The sequence below is a fragment of the Panthera pardus genome, unplaced genomic scaffold (genome assembly GCF_024362965.1).
Source record: "Panthera pardus isolate Hobbes unplaced genomic scaffold, ASM2436296v1 HiC_scaffold_10, whole genome shotgun sequence".
NCBI lineage: Eukaryota > Metazoa > Chordata > Mammalia > Carnivora > Felidae > Panthera > Panthera pardus.
Window position 1 is genome coordinate 108714284 of NW_026526655.1, and position 23721 is coordinate 108738004.

Below are 23721 nucleotides of genomic sequence, written 5' to 3' on the forward strand. Positions count from 1 at the left end.
AATCTTATGTGGAAACTTGACTGGAAATAGCGGTGACCAGATACTTGGGCAAACATTGTTTTGTGTGTTTCTGTCAGGATATTTCTAGGTGAGATACACATTCGAATCTATAGACTGAGTAAAGCAAATTGTCCTCCCCAATGTGAGTGGCCTTCATCCAATCAGTTAAAGGCCTAAATAGAACAAAAAGGCTGACCCACCCTTGAGCAAGAGGAACTTCTGTCTGGCTATTGAGCCAGGACAGGGGTCCTTTCCTGCCTTCTTACACAAATGTTAACATTGGCTTGTGGGTCTTGAAGCTGCTGGTTTTCAGACTGGAGGTTTACACCACAGGTTCTCTGGGTCTCTGGATTGCTGAATGCAAATCTTGGGACCTGTTAGCCTCCATAATTGTGTGACATAATTCCTGATAATAAATCTGTGTGTGTGTGTGTGTGTGTGTGTGTGTGTGTGTGTGTGTGTGTGCTTGCATATACATACATCCTGTTGGTTCTGTCTCTCTGGAGAACTCTAACTAATTCACTATAGGTGGCTTATCTCACTGCCATAGATTGTGTTTCTACTGGAAAGGCATGGCCCCAGAATTTTGCTGTTTTTGTAATTATTACTGGTATTGTTATTGTTATTCCCAGATTGTTCTAATAAAGACAGACTTTGTAATTTGGACATAACTGGATAATCTCGGGCAAGTTACTTAACCTTGTCTAAGTTATTACCATCTTTTTATGTAACATGAGGATAACCATACTACAGTTTGTGGTAATAGTATATTACATTGCATTGTCATGTATATGGTACAGCCTGGCACATGCATCTTAGGAACATTTATCTTTCCACATATGTGTGCAATTGGCAAAATATTTTTCCATAGTAAATGCTCAATATTGATTTTAAATACAACTAGAAAATATTTCAAACATCAGTGACTTAATTTCCTTCAGAGTACAATTTGGGACTTATATGTGTCTCAGATATATCATTCTTGTAATTTGCCTCATAACAATATATAACTACTTTTTTGCTGGTCTGTCCATTTGTGACCCAAGCATCAACCCAGTACAGATGGGCACTGGTCCAACAAACAAAAGTTGTTTCATGCATTTTTGCCTCTTCCTAATCTTTTCCAGTTACTCACATGACTTTCTTCAGGCACTGAGTACCATCCAGTGTCAGCTCGTGTCATTTCAGAGAAGCAAGTGATAATAACAAACCATTCCTACATGACACGGAATTTTACTGAACACCACTCGTTGGATAATACTTGGTCTGATTTTTAAACCTATGTTTCTCATTCATGCCACTGTACAGTTGTTTGAAATTTGAAATTCCTTAATACATCCAACCCTAAAACACTGCAATATTTTAGGGTCCTTCATTGGCTATACAGTCTGCCCTTTTACCCACCCCATCTTTGTCACCTTTAAAGGATTTGCAAATGAGCCTTTGTGTAGAAAGATGCTAGCACGTTTATAGCCATAAATTAGTGAATGTTTAAGAGAGGTTTTCCATAACGATTAGTTCAGGTTATTTAAATATCATTTTTACTTTAAAAGATTGCCTTACTTGAATCTGAAACTCCAGTAAAGGCAAATAACTCAAGCAGTCTAAGCAGCAAGTATGATGCAGTTATAATTATCTGAATATGTTAACATTTAGGGAACAGTCAGGCGCATTACTGGCCTTTGGAAAATAGAATGCTTCATGTAGACACTAATTAATCAATAAAATCCTAATTGGATTCTATTAAGTATTGGAAACGACATTTCAACTTAAATATTCCATGTACAACCCTGACCCATTCCCAAGAAGCAATAAAAGCCAATTAGGGTGGTATTCAAATTATAATTATGAATGCTATCACCACCCTCATCTACATTAATATTACAACAATTAAAGAGAACACAGTAAGGAATGAATCAGGCAAGTCCTCCTGCACAGATGCCTCATTTTGGGGCTATTGTTGAGAAATTCAGTATAACACAAAAGTGGCTATTAAAGAGCATGAGCTTTGGAATTAGGAAGCCTGAGATAATATCCACCACTCTACTCATTGTGTATGTATCTGAGACCAATGTCTCCCTCCGTGAAATGGGAATGACAGCAGGCTTTTTCAGATCTATGTTGAAGATTAGAACTGATGCACATGAATGTTTCAGTGGAAGGCTGTGTATATGGAATCCTGCAGAAAATGGCAGATCTAGTCCAGAATACTGAGGTCCGCATTCATAGAATCTTCGGAAGAAACCCAAGATTTACCAAACTCACCTGCCATTTTTAGTGCAGGAACACTTTTTACTGCAGTCCCCAAAGATTATGTTCCAATCTCTGCTTGCACACCTTTACTGCTTCAGAATTTATTTCTTCCTGGGTGTACCACAGTTTCATTGTTAGCATTTTTAGAACATGCAGAAACTGCCTTCCTTATTGACTCCCATTGGACCCAGCTTTACCATAACCAATAACATAAACCATATTGAAATTCTGTTCTAGATTAATTGTTCAGGAAATACAACCAAATTTCTGATATCACAGGCTCTGGAACTAAACTGCCTTGGTTCAAATCCTAGACCTATGACTCACCAGCTGTTGACCTTGGACCTATTAACCTCTTTATGCTTTAGTTTTCTCACTGTTAAATGTGGATTATAGTTTCTGTATCTTGCATGTGCTGTGAACACTAGCTATCATTTCATTCAGAGCATTTCCCTTTTTCATATTTGCAACCTCCCCTTGAAGTTATTATGTACAATCTTGCCTGAATGCCAGTTTAAACACAAAACTTCTATTAAATTAATCATGTTGATGCACATCTTGGTAAAATGAGTTACACCTTCTCAGAGATGTGTGTCAACAAAATTTCCTTCTTTTTCCACTGTACAAGTGAGAAACAGAGTCTTACTGAGGTGAAGCAAGGCAACTTGCTCACAGACACTTACCTTGTACGTGAAAGGCCAGAGATGAAGGCACACACTGCAGGTGTCACAGTCCAGGCTCTTAAGGGATTTGCTATACTCTCTCCAGCATCCATCACAGTAAAAAAATTAAAGGAAATCAGAAGGGATGAGATCAGAGTTGTGGGAAGCTGAGACCTTTGCTTTCACACTGGCCACAGTAACAGTGCAAACCAGGCCTAATTGACATGACAAAATGACTTGATCTGGTAGCAACCAGGGTGTTCAGATGTTCAGGCAGAGATGCTCAGAAGTCAGGCAGCAGAGTCATGCTATTTCTCCTAGGAGAGGCAGAACTTGATTGTAGTTATGGTGTTACGTTACAAACGCTTGGCTGAAAATGGTCTATTCACAGGACACAAAGTGTAAAAGCATATTAATTAGCAACTAGACAACACAAGCACAGTCTAACCATGACTCTGTGGAAACAATGCCTCTATTCAGTGGATTCAGAGGATGAGTTTAATAGGTAAATTTTTGGCTACAGAGGACAATCTGACTGTGAATATATTTGGGGTGGCACAGGTCTTATGATGACCCTCAAATCATGTTATATAATTAGTCATCTCTTTATTTATTTTTAATATTATTGGTAGAACTAGTCCTGATTCTCAGGACAAAGAAGGATGGTGCTACCCAGGGGCTGCTACCAGAGTTAAGCCTTGTTTTAGAACATAGACTACTAGGGAGAAGCATTCTAAGACTAGACTTCAAAATGATATAGACTGACTGCTCTGTAGCCCCTAGAATCTTATCTTGAATTATTTCCCTGGCATCACAAAGTCAGCAGATAATTGAAATAGATCCTAGATTCAAACCCCTTTGTTCCAAATCTCATGCTTTTTTGGCAGCTTTTCTCATGTTGTAAATTAAGTTAAATACTCAAGATCAAAATTATTTTACTATGATATCTACAAAATTCTCTATTACAGTAAGACATTTCAATGATTTGATCTTATATAGACTTTCTATATTTCAAATAAGTTCTAATTGAAAAGGCCATTAAATAATTGTATGATTCAATGTATATGAAATATCCAGAATAGGAGCACTCATAGTAACAGAAGGAAGATCAGTGGCTATCAGTGATAGTGGGGAGGGGGAACCAAGAGTGGTTCATAATGAGTGGCAGTTTTCCTTTAATGGTAATGCAAAAGATCTTGAACTAGATGTGTTGATAATTGCACAAGAGTGTAAATTTACTAAATGTCTCTAATGGTAGATTTTATGTTGTGTGTATTTTACCAAAAATCAACCATAAAAAAATATTTTGGTAAGATTTCACAGGGAAAAAGCTGGGGACAAAAACACTTTGCTCTATTCCTGGCTCTACAACTTACTGGCTACAACTGGCTGGATTCCCCTGAACCACATGTACCACATAAGCTTCTTGTAGAATCGGCTAATGCAGATCAAACACTTTGCATAGTATTTGATGTACAGTAGGTGCTTGGTTATAGTAATGGTCATGTAGTCTTGGGCTCTCTAAGGTGACATAACAGGTAAAAAGACAGTGATTTAGAGGTTGGTTTTATTGTAAGGAAATTTGCTATAAATGTGCAGCAGTGATTCCCAGAAGCCTGGTTTTGGTGTACTCATATTAGTCTACCAAGTTTTAGTCTTTTATCTCTCCCTGAGCTGGAATTCAGTGCAAAGAATATTTTGACATTTAAATAAAACCAATAAGGGAAAACATTATCTATCGAAATTATTGAACTTCTGAGGCTGACACCAATACCCCTGCTTGAAAAAATTAACCTGTGAAGTAGAAGATCAAGTTGACATGGACCAAATATAAAGGATTAAACTTATAAAGAAAGCAATACTTCTTAAACATATATATATATATATATATATATATATATATATATATATATATATTTTTTTTTTTTTTTAACCAGCATTTCTTGAAGGGTCTTATCTTGTGTGATGAGTAGGGCAAAAAACAGATGAATAGCAGGTAAAAATATAGCTGATAATTATAATAGCTAATACATTCAGCACTTACTAAGCTTCTAGCGGTGTCTTAAGGAAATTTATATATACAAGTACAATATATACTATACGTATATTGGTTGTGTGTGTGTGTGTGTGTGTGTGTGTATGGACATACGTAGAGTATATATAAATATATAGTACTATATGTCATCATTCCATTTCAAAATGTAAAAGAACAACTAAGACAATCTGAGTTCTTTCCCCATTATTTTACACATAGAAAGATGCTAAGCCAGGATTATAAATTGAAATCATCTATCTCCAGGGACTCTGGTTTTAACCACCACAAAAATCTACCTCTTCAATCTATACTTCTAAGTTTAGTGTTGCTAGAGGCATTTTTAACATATAAATTTATAAAGTTTATTTCTTGTACTTGTTAAAACAAAAGATATAAAGAGCACTTTATATAGTAGTTAACTCATTCATAGCCATCTATAATAAACCATATTCATTTCTTCGTTCTGTATAAATTTCTAATTTTTCCTAAGTTAAAAGCTTACAAGAAGTTTTGTTATGGATGATGGAAATATTTCATGAGGAGTTTCACTTTTTCATAGATTTTTTTTCTTCTAGAGATTCTGTTATTCTTTTCAGGCAAAAAAAAGCACATTGGAAGCCAATTGAGAAATCAAGTACCATGTTAATTATCTTGAAGAAAACCCTATAATCTTCTAAAAAGCAGATTGTAGCATTTAGGATGTCATTGGTTAGAAGTTGCAGAAGATGCTATAAAAAATTGGCTTACAATGTGAGGATTTGGGGCACCTGGGTGACTTAGTTAAGCATCTGACTTCAGCTCAGGTCATGATCTCGCGGTTCATGAGTTTGAGCCCTACGTCAGGCCCTGTGCTGACAGCTCAGCTGTTCAATACTGTCTTCTGAGACTTAAGCACTTTCCTTCCTGCCTCTGCCATAATCCTCAATGGGTTGATTTTCATTTTGAGATATGTTGTTCCTTGATTGCAAGACGACAATTCACATTAAGACATCATATCCTAAGACAATTGTGTTCAGTCCATACACTAAAGAGAATAATTTTGTCCCCAGCATCTCTTAATTTTATTTAGTAGAAATAACATTTCCAGATGCCTCGTAAAAGCAGTCTTCTTTTACTTCTTTTGTCCCATTCACCAGAACTGGATCCCATGGCTACCTCTAACGAGGAAAGTGAGAAGGAGAATAGCATTACAACCTTCTACATAGGAGGAATTCTGCTAGTAAAAAGAAGTGTGAGGATGTTTTAAAATGTGGTTTTTATTATTGTTTAGGTGTGATGAAACCAAAAGATCAAAGGATGACTATAATTGAAAAGACAGTATTGTTACTCACAGTAACTAAGAGTTACTGTCATGCTATCTACACCATGCAAGACTACATGGAGAAACACCAGAATTGGCCAGCAATCAAGGGCAGTGAGGGGAAAATGTGGGTGAGAGGTTTTATTGTCGTTTCCTGAGAAAAGAAGTGCAAGGCAAGCCAACAAAATTTAGGATTGGCTAGGTTGAATAATTTCAACATGCTCTTGGGCACAGAGGCTCTCTCTAGTTGTGTGTTACCTCGCCCTGGGGTGATAAAGGGAACATTGTCTTGGAGTGTAAGAACCCAATAAAGAAGATGGGGTGGGAAGCTTATAGGCTCTGTATTGGTTCATCTGTATATGAAAGGTACATTCCTTGGGCACATTGCTTGCCATCTTTAGGAATTGACCTAACCCAGGGAGGGACAGTCCCTCTTTAGTCACTGAAGCCCCAGATAGAAAAATATTAAGAATGCAGAAAATAAAACATCCTAAAATCCCAGGACCAGAGGGTCTCAGTGGTGATTTCTACCAAACATTTAAAGAAAAAATAATTCAAATCCTTTTCATGCTCTTCTGAAAATAAAGCACTCTCAAACTCACTTTGCCAAAGTGATGCCAGCATTACTTTAATACCAAAGCCAGATAAGGACACCACATGAAAAGAAATGTACAGGAAAATATTCCTGATAAATATAGATGTAAAAGTTCTCAAAAAAAATTCTAGCAACAGTAATTCAAACTAAAAGGATTATACACCATAATGGAGTGGTATTTATCCCTGAGATACAAGGGTAGTTCAACATACACAAATCAAATGTGATACACTACATTAATAGAATAAAGGATAAAAATCTTATCATCCTTTTAATAGATACAAAAAAAAGCATTTGACAAAAATCAACACCCTTACATGAAAAAGATCTCAACAAATTGGGCATAGATAGAACATGAAAAAATAAAGGCCATATTTGTAAAACCCACAACTAATATACCAATGATGAAAAGATGAAAGCTTTTCCTCTAAAATCAAGAGTAAGACAATAGTACTTTCTCTCACTACTACTATTCAACATTATCCTAGAAGTCCTAGCCACAAAAATTACGGAAGAAAAAAATGCAGTCAAATTGGAAAGGAAGCTGTAAAATTGTCTCTATTTTTGGATAACATGATCTTATATGTGAAAATCCCTAAAATGTCCACCCAAAAACTGTTAAAGCTAATAATTAAGTTCAGTAAAGTTGCAGGACACCAAATCATGATGCAAAAATCAGTTCTGCTTTTTATACACTAATGAAATATCTGAAAAAGAAAGAAAGGAAATAATCTTAGTTACAAGAACATCAAAAGGAAGAAAACACTTTGGAATAAATTTAACCATGGGGGTGAAAGATTAGTTCATGGAAAGCTGTAAGAATTTGATGAAAGAAATTTAAGAAGACACAAATAAATGGAAATGTATCCTGCGTTCATTGATCAGAAGAATTAATATCATTAAAATGTCCATTCTATCCCAAGAATCTTTAAATTCAATAAAAGTCGTATCATAATTCCTGTGGCATTTTTCACAAAAATAGAAAAAAACTATTCTAAGAGTTGTCTGGAACCTCCAAAGAACCCAGTAGCCAATGAAATTCTCATAAGGAAAAACAAAGCTGGAGGCATCATACTTTTTTATTTCAAACTATACAACAAAGCTATAGTAACCAAAACCATAATATACTGGCATAAAACATACACAAATAAAAGAGAGCCCAGAAATAAATCCATGTATGTACAATCACCTAATATTTGACAAGGGAGCTGAAAAAAACACTCAGTGGGGGAAACATTCTCTTTTCAATAAATGGTAGTGGGGAAACTGGATACACACATGCAAAAGAATACAAGTGGACCCCTATCTTACATCACTCACAAAAAATTAACTTGAAATGGATTAAAGACTTAAACGTAAGACCTGACACTGTAAAACTCTTCAAAGAAAACACAGAGAAACATCTCCTCGACATTGCTCTTGGCAACAGTTTTTTAGACATGACACCAAAAGCACATCCAACTAAAGCAAGAATAAACAAGTAGGACTACATCCACCTGAAAGGCTTATCTGCAGAAAAGAAACAACATAACAAAGGGGCTATGAAAGGGGAGAAAATATTTGCAAGCCATGTATCAGATAAGGGGTTAGTATTCAAAATATCTCAGGAACTTATACAACTCAATGGAAAAAAAATTAAAAAATTAAAAATTAAAATTAAAAGATAAAAACAGACAAAATTAAAACTTAAAAGATAGACAAGTGGACAATGGGCACAAGTAAAGGCACTCAACATCACTAATTAGCAGCAAAACCACAAGGAGATATAGTATACCTGCTAGAATGTTATTATTAAAAGGAAAAGAGGTAACAAGTCCTGGCGAGGACGTGGAGTAAATGGAACTCTTACGTACTTTGGTGTGAATATAAATTGGTGCAGCCACATGTAAAGATTCCTCAAAAAATTAAAAATAGAGCTACCATATGATCCAACAATCCTATTTTGTAGCATAAGGAAATGAAATCACTAACTAACTAGAAAAACTATCTAGGGGCACCTGGGTGGCCCAGTCGGTTAAGCATCTGACTCTTGATTTCAGCTCAGGTCATGATTTCATGGTTTGTGAGTTCAAGCCCTGCATAGGGCTTCATGCTGGGCATGGAACCTACTTAATATTCTCTTTCTCCCTCTCCCTCTGCCCTTCCCCACTCATGCTGTCTCATGAAAGAAAGAAAAGAAAGAAAGAAAGAAAGAAAGAAAGAAAGAAAGAAAGAAAGAAAGAGAGAGAAGAGAGAAAGAAAGAAAGAAAGAAAGAAGAAAGAAAGAAAGAAAAAAGAAAGAAAGAAGGAGAAAAATTAACGGTATCTCCATGTTGTCAATATCACAATATCCATGACATGGAAACGACCTAAGTGTCTGTTGACAGATAACTGGATAAAGAAAATGTGAGACAAAGAAAAATATATACATATACAGAATATTATTCAGCCATAAAAAAGAAAGAAATCTTACCATTTGCAGCAACGTGGATGAACATTGAGGGCATTATGCTAACTAAGTGTAATAAGTCAGACAGAGAAAGGTAAATATTGCATGATATCCCTTATGTGTGGGATCTAAAAAAAAAAATCAAACACAGAAAACCAGAGGTAGAACAATAGTTGCCAAAGGGCTGGAGTATGGGGTGTGGCGAGGAAATGAGATGTTGGATATAAACTTATAGTTATGAATAAGTTCTGGTGATCTATTATTCAGTAAGTAACTATAGTTAACAATATTTATTATATATTTGAAATTTGCCAAAAGAATAGGTTTTAAATTCTCACCACACACACACACAAATGTAATTGTGTAAGGTTACAGATTAACTAACCTAGTTATGCTAATAATTGTGCATTATATACATACATCAAATCATCATGTTGTACATTAAATGTATAGAATGTTATGTCAATTATTATCTCAATAAGGCCGGGGCATAAAGGAATGCAGAAAATTAAGAAAATATAGTTAATTCAGAGGAAAATGGCATTCGGCAGTCTACTAATCTGTGCTAAATATTGTAGGTTTTAGGCTTATGTGAGGTTTTCTGCTTCCTCCTTGAGTTTAACCCAGAAGGCAGAAAGCCTATGCATACCAGAGGCAGACTGTGAGAACACTAACAAATTAACAAGTTGCTGCCTACAGACAGGTCCTAGCTGGTTTGGTTTACCTACAAATAGCAGAGAGATCAAAGATATAGCAGGAGGGTCTCTCCCATCAATTTGGAAACCCTTCCCTGATAGTCTTTTTTTTTAAAGCAACAGAATGCACAAAAATATCCTGTATAGCTGAGCACCAGATGTGAAAAGAGGAAGTACAGAGCTCAATTCTTGTCATAAGGGCATGGACTCTCAATAGGGTCCAAAGAATAGTCAGAAAAGAATTTGGTTAAGGGATGAAGGAAGTCTGGGAGGTTGTCAGAAGAAAGTAGCATTCTCCCCACAGAGTTGGGCACTGGACTGGAATTGCTCTTTTTGACTGATTGGTGTCAGGTGTTGGTGAGTTCTGAGGACCCTCTGCTGTGAGCACCTTTCTGTTTTGCTTCATTTCCATTAGAAAAAGTGCCATCCAGGAAGTAGAACAGTTACTTCTCTCTGAAGAAATGACCTGGCCTTTGCATATGCAAACGCCCCAGGTTCATTTTCAAACCAAGTCTCCATCCCTTGATTCCCAAGAGGGCCTTGAATCTTTCATTGTTCTCTGAAAGTTGATGGCTTGCATTTTTGAAGGTCCTAACAGTGTTTTATGATTGCTTACTTGGCCCTTGAGTCTCTGTATCAATTAGAGATATTTGGGGTAGGGATGTGAATTACAAGGAACTTTCTCTTTTTTTGAAAAAAAAAATATTTCTTCTCATGTCTGAGAAGAAAATGAACCCATATTCAACTTGAGTAGTGCCATTACACATCCTGCTTGCTACCAGTAAGCATCATCTGTCAGGCCCCCAAAAGTGAATGGGGGCATTAACAATTAATCATCATAGGCCCTCTCTGGCATCTAACTAATGATAATACAAAGTTGGAAATGAATTGTAATTGCTTTTCTAAGATCTTAGTCTAAGGAGAGTTACACATAATTAAGTGAGCATGATGTAGAATGACTTGATGAGAGAAAAACTCTCTTACAGCCTGATCTACAAGGGAAGCCATTTAGATTTATTTCTAAGTCAGCATCACCATACATAAACTTTGTTCAAACCAAAAGACTGATTGATAGCCCGACAAATATGCATTGTACATCTGCTTTGTGAATAAGTAGCCTAAAGGAAAACCATCTTGTTCTTAAGATATTGATCAATGTTTCTACTCCCTGTGTTCCTTATGTTAAAACTCATGATTCTTGCCTATATGCTAATTTATAATCTTTTGAGCTTTTACAAGATGTAAAAAAGTATATACCCCTGTGGAAACTGTTCATTCTCTGGAGCACTTTCTTCCCTGTGAAGAGTCTATCTCCCAGGCAGCTGTCCTAATTTGAGCCAAAATAAAACTCTCTATTTTCTTTTTATATTAGAGTTATTTCTCTGGTAAATTTGCAGGAACAGAGTTAGAGATTTGAATAAAGTAGAGCAGAGGCTTGCAGGAGTGTTAGATCCTGTCTGAGAATTCAGAATAGCCATAAGTTTCTTTATTTCCTGTACTTCAGGTTGACAGTGGTGACTGGTGTTGAAAAAGAAAAGCACAAGCCCCAAATGCAGTCATTTGCACCCCCTTCCCCCAGGATTACAAATTAAAATTTCAACCTATCCCAGGAATGTGAGATTTTAGCAATCTGAAATGTCTTAATCAGCACCAGTGAGGTCATCTGCACAATAAAAAACCCTGCCCTCAGCAAGATTCCCTGCAAAAAGAAGGTATTGTGGCCCGAAACAATCCTTTCTTTTCCTTTGCTCATAACTTCTTGCCCTACCTACCTTCCTGTAAAAAAATTTCCTTTTGGTACAAAGCCTCAGAGCATCTCACTACTTGCTAGATGGGATGCTGCATGAATTGCTTAATAAAGCCTGTTGGATACTCAAATTTACTCGAATATTATTTGTAAGCACTGGCCATCTACCCAACCCTTCCAATATGGTAGAAAAGATACAAAATTACTTAAAGCCAAATTATAAGCCTCCAATCTAAATTTCTCCAAAGCAGTTTCTCAATAAAAAAAAAAAAAATAGACTGTGGATCCTGGGGATGTCACCAGCTAGACTGCAAGACCTGACCTTTACCACCTCCTCCTTGGACCATTGACCTTTGTCCCCATTTTTCCTTAAGCTCTTTCCAGGTTACCTCATAACTCAGGCAAAAGACCCAATGGGCACAGCATCCTGTGATAGGAACCAAAACTACCCCTCAAGCAATAATGACTGCCTAGATGAAGAGCTCTGGGGCCAAGACAACCCAGGCCAATTTGAGCCCAACCCCTGACTCACACATGCACTGTGATGGGCCATGGAGTGACCCATGGAATGACTGACAGTAACCCTTACCTCATTATATTGCTGACATCTCGACTCAAGGAGGAACACAAGCCTCAATAACATAACATGCAATGTATGTACAGGCTTGTTTCCTTCTGGAACATACACTGGCTTATGCCCACCTCTACGTACTATGACGAGGCCCCTCCTTTCTAAATATTCATCCTAACCTTAAATAAAAGGACCCCATTCACCCTTGCTCAGGGAATCACAGTTTTCGAAGTTATTCCCTGTGACCGCCTTATTTGCTGCAAATCCTTGATTAGATTTCAAGCCTGGAATAATCCTCCATGGTCCTCAACTTTGTCCTCTGGGCTCTTGGTTTTGTTTGCCCTCTGAGTCATCCTTTCTTTTTCATGATGACACATTATTTGCAGCTGACTAGTTTTATTAGCCTGCTTCCCACCACCGTGCTCAGCCCTATTCCATAGGCATTCTTCAATAGCAGACTGACAAAAAATAGAGAAGGAATAAGGTAGAGAGGCTGGAATCCAGACTGTTGTTGGAATCAAACAGACCCAAAGCTTCTGTTGTTGTTGCTTACTGAGCTCTACCTCTTGTGAGTTGTGATCTTGATGAACTTATTTATCTCTTGGATTCTCAGTTTCCTCATCTCTAAAATGAGTATACTAGGGGCTCCTGGATGGCTCAGTTAAGCATCCGACTCTTGGTTTTGGCTCATGTCATGATCTCATGGTTCTTGAGGTCAAGCCCCACATCGGGCTCTGTGCTGACAGCATGGAGCTTGCTTGGGATTCTCTCTCTCTCTCTCTCTCTGTCTGTCTCTCTCCTTCTTTGTCAAACTAAATAAACTTTAAAAAATAAATAAATATAAATAAATAAATAAATAAAATGAGGATTCTATTACCAATCCCAATGCATTATTAGAAATGTTAAATAAATTAATGCCTTATAATCTTACAACGTGCTTAGCACAGGCCCCAGGATTTTATCAGGTGATAGAAATAACCTCATTGCTATTTTCACAAATCTTCTTTCTCTTTCTTTAATGTTATTGTGAATTTCAAATTTCCTGTCTTGGCCACACGTTGTAATCACCTTGGAATCCTTTGAAACTACTGATACAGTAGTCCTGCCCTTAACCACAGTTCCACTTTGTGCGATTTCAGTCACACGTGGTCAACCATAGTCCAGAAACAGATGGTCCTTCTTCTGACATATGGTCATAGGGTGAATAATAGCCTAACATTACATCACAACTCCTACATCATTCACCTACTTCATTTCATCATGTAGGCATCTAATCATCTCTCCTTATCACAAGAAGTGTAGGTACTGTACAATAAGATATTTTTAGAGAAAGAAAGCACACTCACATAAGCTTTTATTACAGCATATTTTCTTTATTTATTTCATTATTAGTCAGTGCTGATAATCCCTTACTGTGCTGAATCTATAAATTAAACATTATCATAAGAAAACGTGTAGTATACAAAGCATTCAGCACTCTCTATGGTCTCAGGCATCCACAGGGGGCTTTGGAATCTATCTCCTGCAGATAAGGGGGTAACTGTCCTTGGGTTCCACCTCCAGAGTTTCCGATTTAACTGACCTGGGATAAGGCCTGGGCTTTGGTATTTGTTAAATCCTCCAGCACATTCTAATGTGCAGCTACCCTTGAGAATCAGTGTAAGACTTTGTAAATGACCACCACCTTCACCTTCTCACAGCTTTTCCTTTGCAGTCTCATAGGGGGTCATGCATATGCAGAGTAGGGCTGACTTAGAGTGAGTTCTATGGAGCTCTTCAATGCCTTTCTCCAGAACAGCCTTTCCCAAGCCCTCTCAGATTCCTCAAATACCTCTAATCTAGTAAAGGGTTTTCGAAGCTCCTGTCAAGATTTTTGTTGGCTTTGTGTTTTGCTAGGGCAGAGTACTTACTCCCATAATATCAGGGGCACTGTCCATACACACTCATGCCCAACAGTTTGTGAGGGGAGTGAGAGATCCAGAGAGCAGAGGGCAGGCTAACTGACCCGGGCAGGGAGGACAGGCTGGAAGGAACTACATTCAGAAATGAGGGTTCAGAGGGGTCTACCTTATCTGAGTGGACCTCTGTGAAACCTGGTGCAGCCAGGAGATATTTTGAGGCACCAACATTGAAAGGGAGGTAGAAAGGATTCTTTCCTTAAGGAAGGTGGGAAGAAGGGAGCTGAGGAAAAAATAAGAGTTCCAAATGGAAGGATTAAAGGACCCAAAGGCAAAAGAACAGCTTTCTGCTGTAGTCACATATATGTGACCTGTTGCAGGGCAAACACTATATTTGTACAGTGGCTACATTTTCTAATCTCTTCTAGAGTATAGTGGTCAGCATCCTTCATATTATTAAGGGATACTGGAGCCCTGGGAAGGGGGAAGAATTCTGATAACACCCTCATAATCAATTATGTTACTTAGTCACTCAAGAATGTTTAATTAGGGGACTTAGTGACTCAGTAGATCTGCAGGCCAATCCTGAGCACTTATGCAATGCAAGGTGCCCTGTGAAGGCACTGAGGCATCTGAATACATCCAGTCTTCAGGATTTGTGCCTGGAGGAAGCAGCTGCTGGTCCCATTTCCCACTGGTGACTGTGAATTACACTCACTGGGGGCAAGGTGTTGTGGGCAGTGGAGGGAGAAACAGCTGGGAGTCAGGGAGTCTGCCTTTTGTGCAGTCTCAGCAATCCGCAGGCCATGTGGCTTGGAAGTTCCTGTCTCTGATGACCAGTCTGGTATATACAGTGTATACATAAATCTGGATACACATCAAGCTGGATCTTTCCCTCCCAGTGCTGACGTTCCCAGATTCTGTGGTACTATGCTTAGAAAGTCAACAATATGAAGAGAACATTGATCCACATTGTTTGGAGAATCTTCAGGAAAAATCACAAGTTCCCTGAAAACTTCAACAGCCTTGGAATGAATGACATTCCCCCCCCCCCAACCCCTGCCCCAACACGATTTAGAATCCTAGATACAATTGTTTGGGACAGGAAATTACCAAAGCTTTCTGAACTTCTACCTATAACAAAGACATAGAGGGGAACATATAACAGAAGTCCCTCACAAGCTCTCTTTTGTTTATAAATTGTCCTTTTGTGTCCCAAATGCAGCCAAAGAAAGCTGGAATTGGATTGCAGATGTGGGCAACTGTTTGTAACTGAATGTGACCTGGAAATCTTGCCCTGAGGGAAGTTGATTGAAGGATCCCTTCACCCATGGCTTCTTCAGGAAATGTCCTGGGGCTTGACTAAGAGTCAGAGGCTGGTCTTAGCTTCTGCCCCTCTCCAGGCAAGTGGTCCCATTCTGGTGTCATGAACTAATTAGGTGATTGACACCACCTCTCTTCAGGATGTGGCAAGAGCCGCACTAGCAATTTTTAGCTTTTTTTTAGGTCCAATGTTTTTGATGTACTTGTCCCCACTTCATTATGGTGTACCATACAAATAATCAGTACATATGTTGTCCCAGAAAATATAGGTCTCTTGACTGTTGGCCAGATCCAGGGCCGATAGCAAAAGGCCTCATTTGTTTCATGGCAGCAGACCCACAAAGCAGCCTACACTGCTCCAGTCTACCTTCCTTTATGTGTCGCTGTACCCTGATTATCCCCTTGAGTGAAATCATCACCCATTTCCCTTATCTGTCCCTCTAGTCCCTGGGTTTAGAATAGTGACATTCATGTAGCTGACCAGGAATAATTTGTCCCACTTGATTATCCCAGAGATGAGATCATTTGTACCCTTCTTTAAGAAATAAAAGCCTTCAAAACTTAATACAAGTGCACAGTAATCAAAACAGCATGGTACTGGCATAAAGATAGACATATAAACCAATAGAATTGAAAAAAACAACCCAGAAGTAAAGCCTTGTGTGCATGGTCAAATAATTTTCTACAAGTGTTGAGACCATTCAATAGGGAACGGTCTTTTCTACAAATGGTGCTAGGAAGACTGGATATTCACATGCAAAAGAGTGAAGTTGGGCCCTTACTTTATACTATAAATAAAAAATAACTCAAAATGGGCTAAGACCAAAATGTAATAGTTAAAACTATAAAACTCTGAGAAGAAAACATAAAGGAAAAGCTTTATAATATTGGGTTTTGATACTAAAAGCAGAGGCAATAAAAGAAAAGAACTACATAAATTGAACTTAATCAAAATTAAAAACTTCTGTGCATCATAGGGCACTGTCAACAGAGTGAATGGCAACCAATAGAATAGGAGAAAATATTTCAAAGCATGTATCTGATAAGGGATTGATACCAAAATATATTAAAAACTCTTATATATCAACAGCAACAATAAAAACACACAATCCAATTTAAAAATTGCAATTGTACAATATGAAAATTTTAAAAAGAAAATGTAGGGGCACCTGCATGGATCAATTGGTTAAATGTCTGACTCTTGATTTCAGCTCAGGTCATGATCTCACAGTTCGTAGGATCTAGCTCATGTCAGGCTCTGTACAGACAGTGAGAAGCCTGCTTGGGATTTTCTCTCCCCACCTCTCTCTCTGCCTGTACCCCATTCGCGTTCTCTCTCTCTCTCAAAAATAAATAGAAAAACATTAAAAAAGGAAAATGTAAAAAGCATACTGTATGTCATTCCATTACTCAATACTTTTTTAAATTCTTCATTTCATACTGAATAAAATTCAAACTTCAAGATGACCTTTCCTCCTTCATTTGCCACTTCTCTCAGTATATAATCATCCACAGGCAGTTAGTAAATGTTTGTGTGATTTATGTCTCAGACTTTACATTTCCTTTTTTAAAAATAAAAACATTTTTTTCCCACCGCTGTGTTAAGAAATTCACTTATAGGGGCGCCTGGGTGGCTCAGTTGGTTAAGTGTCCAACTTCAGCTCAGGTCATGATCTCACAGTCCATGAGTTCGAGCCCCGCATCAGGCTCTGTGCTGACAGCTCAGAGCCTGGAGCCTGCTTCAGATTCTGTGTCTCCCTCTCTCTCTGCCCCTCCCCTGCTCATGGTCTGTCTTTCTCTGACTCAAAAATAAATAAAGACATAAAAAAAAGAAAAGAAATTGACTTATATATGCCTTAAAAAATTCCCTAACTTCTCCCTAGGGAAGCAGCATCTGTAAGTATCTTTCCAGAATAAAATTTATGTGTATTGAGGCAATTCTTCATCTCTCTTTTTCTTTGTTTCTTTTCTTTCTTTCTTTCTTTCTTTCTTTCTTTCTTTCTTTCTTTCCTTCTTTCTTTCTTCTTCCCTCCCTTCCCTTCCCCTCCCCTCCCCTCTCCTTCCCTCTCCTTTCTTTCCCTTTCCTTCCCTTCCATTTCCTTCCTTTCTTAGAAAGAAGACTTGTATGTTTTAAGAATCTGTACCCAGGTTAGATGGGGTGAGGGATTGAAAGACTGTTAGTGTTCATCTCTAATAACTGATGCAGGCAAGCCGGTTCAAGGACCCAGAGCGGGGTTGGGGCAGGGCAGAGGAGGGGGATCCCACAGGACGAGGCAACAGGGTCCTTGGCTTCATACAAGATGGAAATCAAATAGAACCAGAAAGACATGAAGACAGAGTCTATTGAAAATAGAGAGAGAGAGACCAGACACAGACAGACCATCTGGAAGATTTGTAAAAGAAAGGAGCATGAGTCTCACCTTTGTTCAGGGTCTGGGGGTTTCTACTGAGGACAATGGCTTGGTGTACATGTCTTCTCAAGCACCCAGGAACTGGTTAGAACAAGGACAAGTTCAAGTGTCCATCATAAGTCACTTATTCCTTGAAGCCAGGAGTCTGGGCAACAAGTTGTCTAGTGCCAATGGTTTAGATATTATCTATTTTTCTGGAAGACTCCAAAGATAGCATTAACTCTTTGTCCCTTTCAAGGAGGACATACATTAAGGCAATTGTAGAGTCAGTGGGGGGTGTAGGCCCTAGCAAGAATAGAAGCAGGAAAAGAAGCAAAAGGAAAATTTTGTTTTTCTTTCATGGGATCCCTTTGGTTTCACTGTCTCATGACTAGGAACTCAATTCAAGATGAGAGAGAGAGAGAAAAGAGGAAGGTCATTCAAAGCAAGAAGAGAGTGTGCAAAACCACGGGAATGTACTAGCAGTTCAGCGTTGCTGGAAATGCACACTGCTGTCTGCTGTTGGGGTAGGGTGGGAGTGAGGAAGCTGGGAGAGGGATGGAACTGGGGGTGAGCCTTGCCAGAAAGTGGACAGCAAAGTGCCTGTGAAGTACAACCAGGAATTCTTGTGTGTACTTACAGACGGCAAGCGCACAAGCAAATGCCCCCATGAGATGGCTCCAGCAACAGTTGGGAAGATGGAGAAAAGAGGTGAAACTCAGGAAGGGAAATCAGCAACCATCCAGACAAGAAGCAAGTGCCTGGGAGGGAGGCAACAATGTGGCTGACTCAAAGGCAGGTGGACTCAGTGTAGGTGGTCGAATGGACAGGCCTAGAAACTGACCACATATGGGAGACTGAAGCACAGGCTGGGTGGTAGGCAGTTAGATAGTTGTGCGAGGCCTGGGTCCCACAGAGACGGGGGCAGGGAGGGTGAATGTGTTAGGAGAGACATCTGTGAACTGCAATTAGGCATATCTTGCCCCGAGGGCCAAGGGGAATTCTAATACAGAAACCACAGGATGCACAGGCACAAAAAGAAAAAAAAAATGCAATTATCATCGTGGTTTGCCCATCCTCACCTTCATCCAACCTTCTTAGAGGATGCTAGGTAATAAAACTAAAGAATTTTGGGCAGGTGCACCACGATAAGAAAGGGTATGGGGAAAGTCAGAGACCTGTCCTGGCAGCTCTCCACAAAAACCCAGATCAAACCAGATGGACCCAAGATGGCGGATGCTATGACAGGAAACCTCTAACCAAATTAGGAAGAAAAGGAGGGAAACCCTGCCTCTCCCCACCCAACAAGTAATGACTATTCCACCCCCTAGTAATATTCTACCCCCTAGTTAATAAAAACCCTGGTACCAATTCTGTTCTGGGCAATTGAGTCTCTCTCAAGCTGCCTGCTCACCTCTCTTGTGACTGTACTCAATAAACTCTGCTTGCTTGTGCCTTCCAGGTCTGTCACCTGAATTCTTTCTGATGAGAAGACAAAGGATGCAGTCCCTGTCATTCCAGGTGGTAATATCTGCTGGAGTGTTTCCTAGATCTGCAGCTTAATAATCATCCTGCACTCAGATGGGGAAACAGGGTAGAGTTTTGGGGGGTTGACTGGGAAGATATATTTAGGCAATGAAGTCCCATCTCTTGGCTTATTCTACCAAACTCACCTGGATAAAACTTACTCTGAAGCAATATCATTCTGCCCCATCCCCCCATAAGTACTTTTATTACAGTGCTATAGAAAAAAAAAAAAAAAGGCTAACATCTCTAATCTCTGGATAGCTTATGCAGATTATATATTTTTTTCTAAGAAAGCACCAGTCTCTTAAAATTACATTAGCATTACTTATGGCAATCACCAGTGAAAGAAAACCTGGTTCCAGTCTTCAAAGACCCAGGAGTCACTACTCTGGACACATACTGACCAAGTCCTGGCCGTGTTTCTCTATAAGGCCAATTGTCAGTGGACAACACCTCTAAATTTAGTATCTCTAGATATCTTTAGTATCACCCCTAAATTTAGCTTCTTCCATTGGTATCACTATTGTGTCTTTATTTTTCTTTCTAATAGCACCTTTGTTGAATGTCACATTTTTCCTGTCTTTGCAGCTCACCTCTTTCCCCTGGGCCAGTTTTCCATTTTTACATAACTAAACTGCCTTCCTCATCAGGATTTGGATCAGCAATATATTATTGTTTAATGGAGCAGTCTTTCTCTCCTCAGGGCTCCCTGACACTTTTCACTTCACCCCTTACCCTTGGAGACATTCTTGTTGGCTGCTGAATGAAGGAGTCTTCCTCCTCATACAGATGTTTCATAGGATTTGCTACAGATTAATTCTTCCCTTTCAGCTGCAACTTGTCAGAGATCAAGAATGAACAAAGAGAAACATCAAGGAATAAGAGATAGACCCTCATTGGCTTTGTCTGGCATTCACTCCTTTCACTAGGCCAAATTCCCTGACACCGTTGTGACATTGGCATTGTAGTAGATGGAAAGCTGGGAGCTGTAACATACGCTGAGGCCACACACAGCTAGTGATGTCTGCTTGGAGCTGGAATGGAGTGAGCCCTCCTGTTAATTTGTGAATGAGGGAATACATGCTAATTCTTCCTTTGCAAGCTTGTTGCAAGCTTCATGTGTACAAGGGAACCTAGTAAGGTTTGGCCATCTGGCATTCCAGAGAATACATTCTCATTAGAAAGGACAATTTCCTCTTGTTCAGTGGAACAAGTACATGGGCTCCAGTCCCATCCTCTCATTCTCTCCCTATTTAATAGTTTTATTGTTATCATTATTATTGTTATTCGTTGAGTCCTTATTAAGACCACTGATGTGAAATATCATCCAGTCACCCACCCAGGCCTAGAAAATGTGCTGGGGAGTCATTGTCTAACAATGGATGTGTTCCCCATTTCTGAAGTTTTCCCAAACCACTTGCCATCTACCTATCCAAACATAATGATTGCTTTTCTAATATCCCGTGGACTTCTGGTCTCTCTCTGGATCTTTACTGCAGTTCCTGGGACCACTAATTATTCTCTTCTTCAACTCTATTCCAGCACACTGTACCTGACATAGTCCTGGGACCATGAACATTTGCACTTGTAATAATATGTCCACCTCCAGCTTATAATTATGATGAGATTTAAATTTAATTCCATTTATATTATTATTAATAAATTTATGTGGAATTAAATTTATACTCAATTATCATCATTACCATATTACATATTATAAATAAACTTTTTAATAAATTTAATTATAACTAAATCGTTTCAAAACAAAGGTGGTGCATACTCAAAAGTCATCTTTTTCTCATGATTTCACTGCATCTGACTATTTTCTATGCTCTGTGGAAATACATATAATGGTGTTTTGTATGCCTGTCTTCCTAACTCTTGGTTCATTGACATAACTTTAGCAGCTTAAAATCAACCATGGGATTCTTTATACCAGTGAAATAGACAAATCACACAAAGTAAGTCTTGGTTTATTGTTTCATTGTCTGTTTAAACCAGGGATCACCAAACTAAGACAGTGGTTTAAATCTGGCTTGCAAGCTAAGGATGTGTTTTGCGTTTTTAAAAGGTTATAAACTAAAAACAGAGAACATGCTACCCAGACTCACTCTCAATAGATTAGATAGATAGATAGATAGATAGATGAGAGATAATTTCTCTGTTTTTGTAAATAAAATTTAATTGGAGCACAGCCAGGCCATTTAACTATGTATTGTCTGTGGCTACTTTCAATGCCAGAGCCACATGGCAAAGCTAAGTAATTAGAACAAAGACTGCCTGAGCTGCAAAGCCTAAAATATTATGCTTTAATACTTTATGGTAAAAGTTTGCTGACTCTTGTCTAGACAAAAAAAAAAAAAAAATAGAGAAAGGTTAATAATGCAGATTAAATTTCAAAATACGTTGAGTCCATAGCTGTTCCATTACAAATAGCACAAAAATCTAGAAAACGTTCTTTCACTATCAAAAAAAAAAATCATTATCTGAATCAGCAGATAATTCTGACTCACTCAGGTCATTGACAAATGAGCAAGGTGCTGACATGTTTTCATTTTTTACTTTTGCATCCTTCTTGTTAATGTAAACACAAATAACCCACACCGCAGGAGAGCTACGTTTGTCTGTCAGTTGCAACCATAGGTTGGCTGTGCCTACGAGTTTGGCAAAAACCAACAATGCATTCTGTGCGAATCGATTTGCTGTATGGAATTTATAGTACAGAGTACTGTATTTTTTATTATTTGTAAATTTTGTGGCAGCTTGGCTTCAGTAAAATATATAATAAACATATGTACATTGTGTGTATTTATGGGCGTACAGACACACATACATGCACAGATGCACACACACAGCTGGGCTCCTCTCAAGATGACCTGTGAAAAAATGAGAGGTTTCTTCAGGAAGAATGCACACAAAGTCAAAGAAGATGCAAGTATCCCAAACAGACCTGGTAACAACACCTCCACCATTAAAAGGGAAGAAGTGGTTACTTAAATTAAATGCTTGTTTTCTTTTGAGATAATGAAAGTGCAAACATACCTGTAGGAAATAATGTAGAAAAAGCTTAGATACCCTTTATTCTATTTCCTCTAGTGGTAATATCTTGCAAAACTGTAGTACAATATCAACCAGAATATGAGCATTGATATAGTCAAGATATAGAGCCTTTCTATCAAGACAAAGATCCACTTTGTTCCCCTTTATAACTATACCCACTTATCTGTGATCCCCATTCCCTCCTCTAACCTCTGGCACCCACTAGTTCTACATTTCTACAATGTTTTCATTTCAAAAATGTTCTGTAGACAGACTCATACAATGGGTAACTTTTGAGGGCTGGCTTTTATGACTTGGTAGAATTCTCTGGAGTTTCATCAAGGTTGCTGTGTGTATCAGTTCTTTTTCTATTACTGAGCAGCATTCTACAGTGTCCTTAACCATCCACCCACAAAAGGACCTCTGGGTTGTTTTTAGATATTATGAGTAAGATAACTATGACCATTTGTGTACATAATTTTGTGTGAATATAAGTTTTCATTTTTCTGGCTTGACGGACTAAAAGTACAACTGCTGGGTCATGTGGTGGTTGCCTGACTGGATTTACTAAGAAACCGCCACACTGTGTTGCAGAGTGGCTGTGACATTGTACTCACTGGCAAAGTATGAGCAGTCCAATTTGCCTACCATCCTTGGAACCTTCCGTGTAGTCATTATTTATTTATTTATTTATTTCATTTTAGCCACTCTGGTCAGCGTGCCATAGTATCTCATTTGTGGCTAATGAGTAATGATGTTCAGTCATATTTAACATCTGTATAACTCCTTTTGGTAAAATGTGTCTTCATGCATTTGTCCGTATTCTAGATGGACTGGTTTATTTTTGTCATACGTTTTGTTTGTTTTTGTTTTGTTTTGTTTTTAATTTTTTTAATGTTTATTTATTTTTGAGAGAGAGAGAGAGAAACAGAGCATGAGCAAGGGAGGGACAGAGAGAGAGTGAGACACAGAATACAAAGCAGGCTCCAGACTCTGAGCTGTCAGCACAGAGGCCGACGTGGGGCTCAAGCCCACAAACTGTGATATCCTGACCTGAACCAAAGTTGGATGCTTAACTGACTGAGCCAGCCAGGCCCTCCATATGTTTTGTTTTTATGGCAGAGGTATGAGAATGTTAGATATTCAAGATATTAGTACTTAGTCAGATCTATATGGCTGCAAATTTTTTCTGCCAGTTTAAATCTTGTCTTTTCATTCTCTTCACAGAATTTTTCTCAGGGAAAATATTTTTAATTTT

The 23721-nt window shown here is 38.4% G+C and overlaps 1 long non-coding RNA gene across 2 annotated transcripts in view; it reads right to left on the minus strand.

Moving 5' to 3' along the window:
• Positions 1 to 3300, minus strand: part of LOC128779034 (uncharacterized) — a 101020-nt gene extending 97720 nt beyond the window's left edge. For both annotated transcript variants that reach the window (XR_008424917.1, XR_008424920.1), the window contains exon 1: positions 2937 to 3300. This is a non-coding gene — a long non-coding RNA (uncharacterized LOC128779034). The remainder of the gene's footprint in view (positions 1 to 2936) is intronic.
• Between the last annotated feature and the right edge of the window lie 20421 nt (positions 3301 to 23721).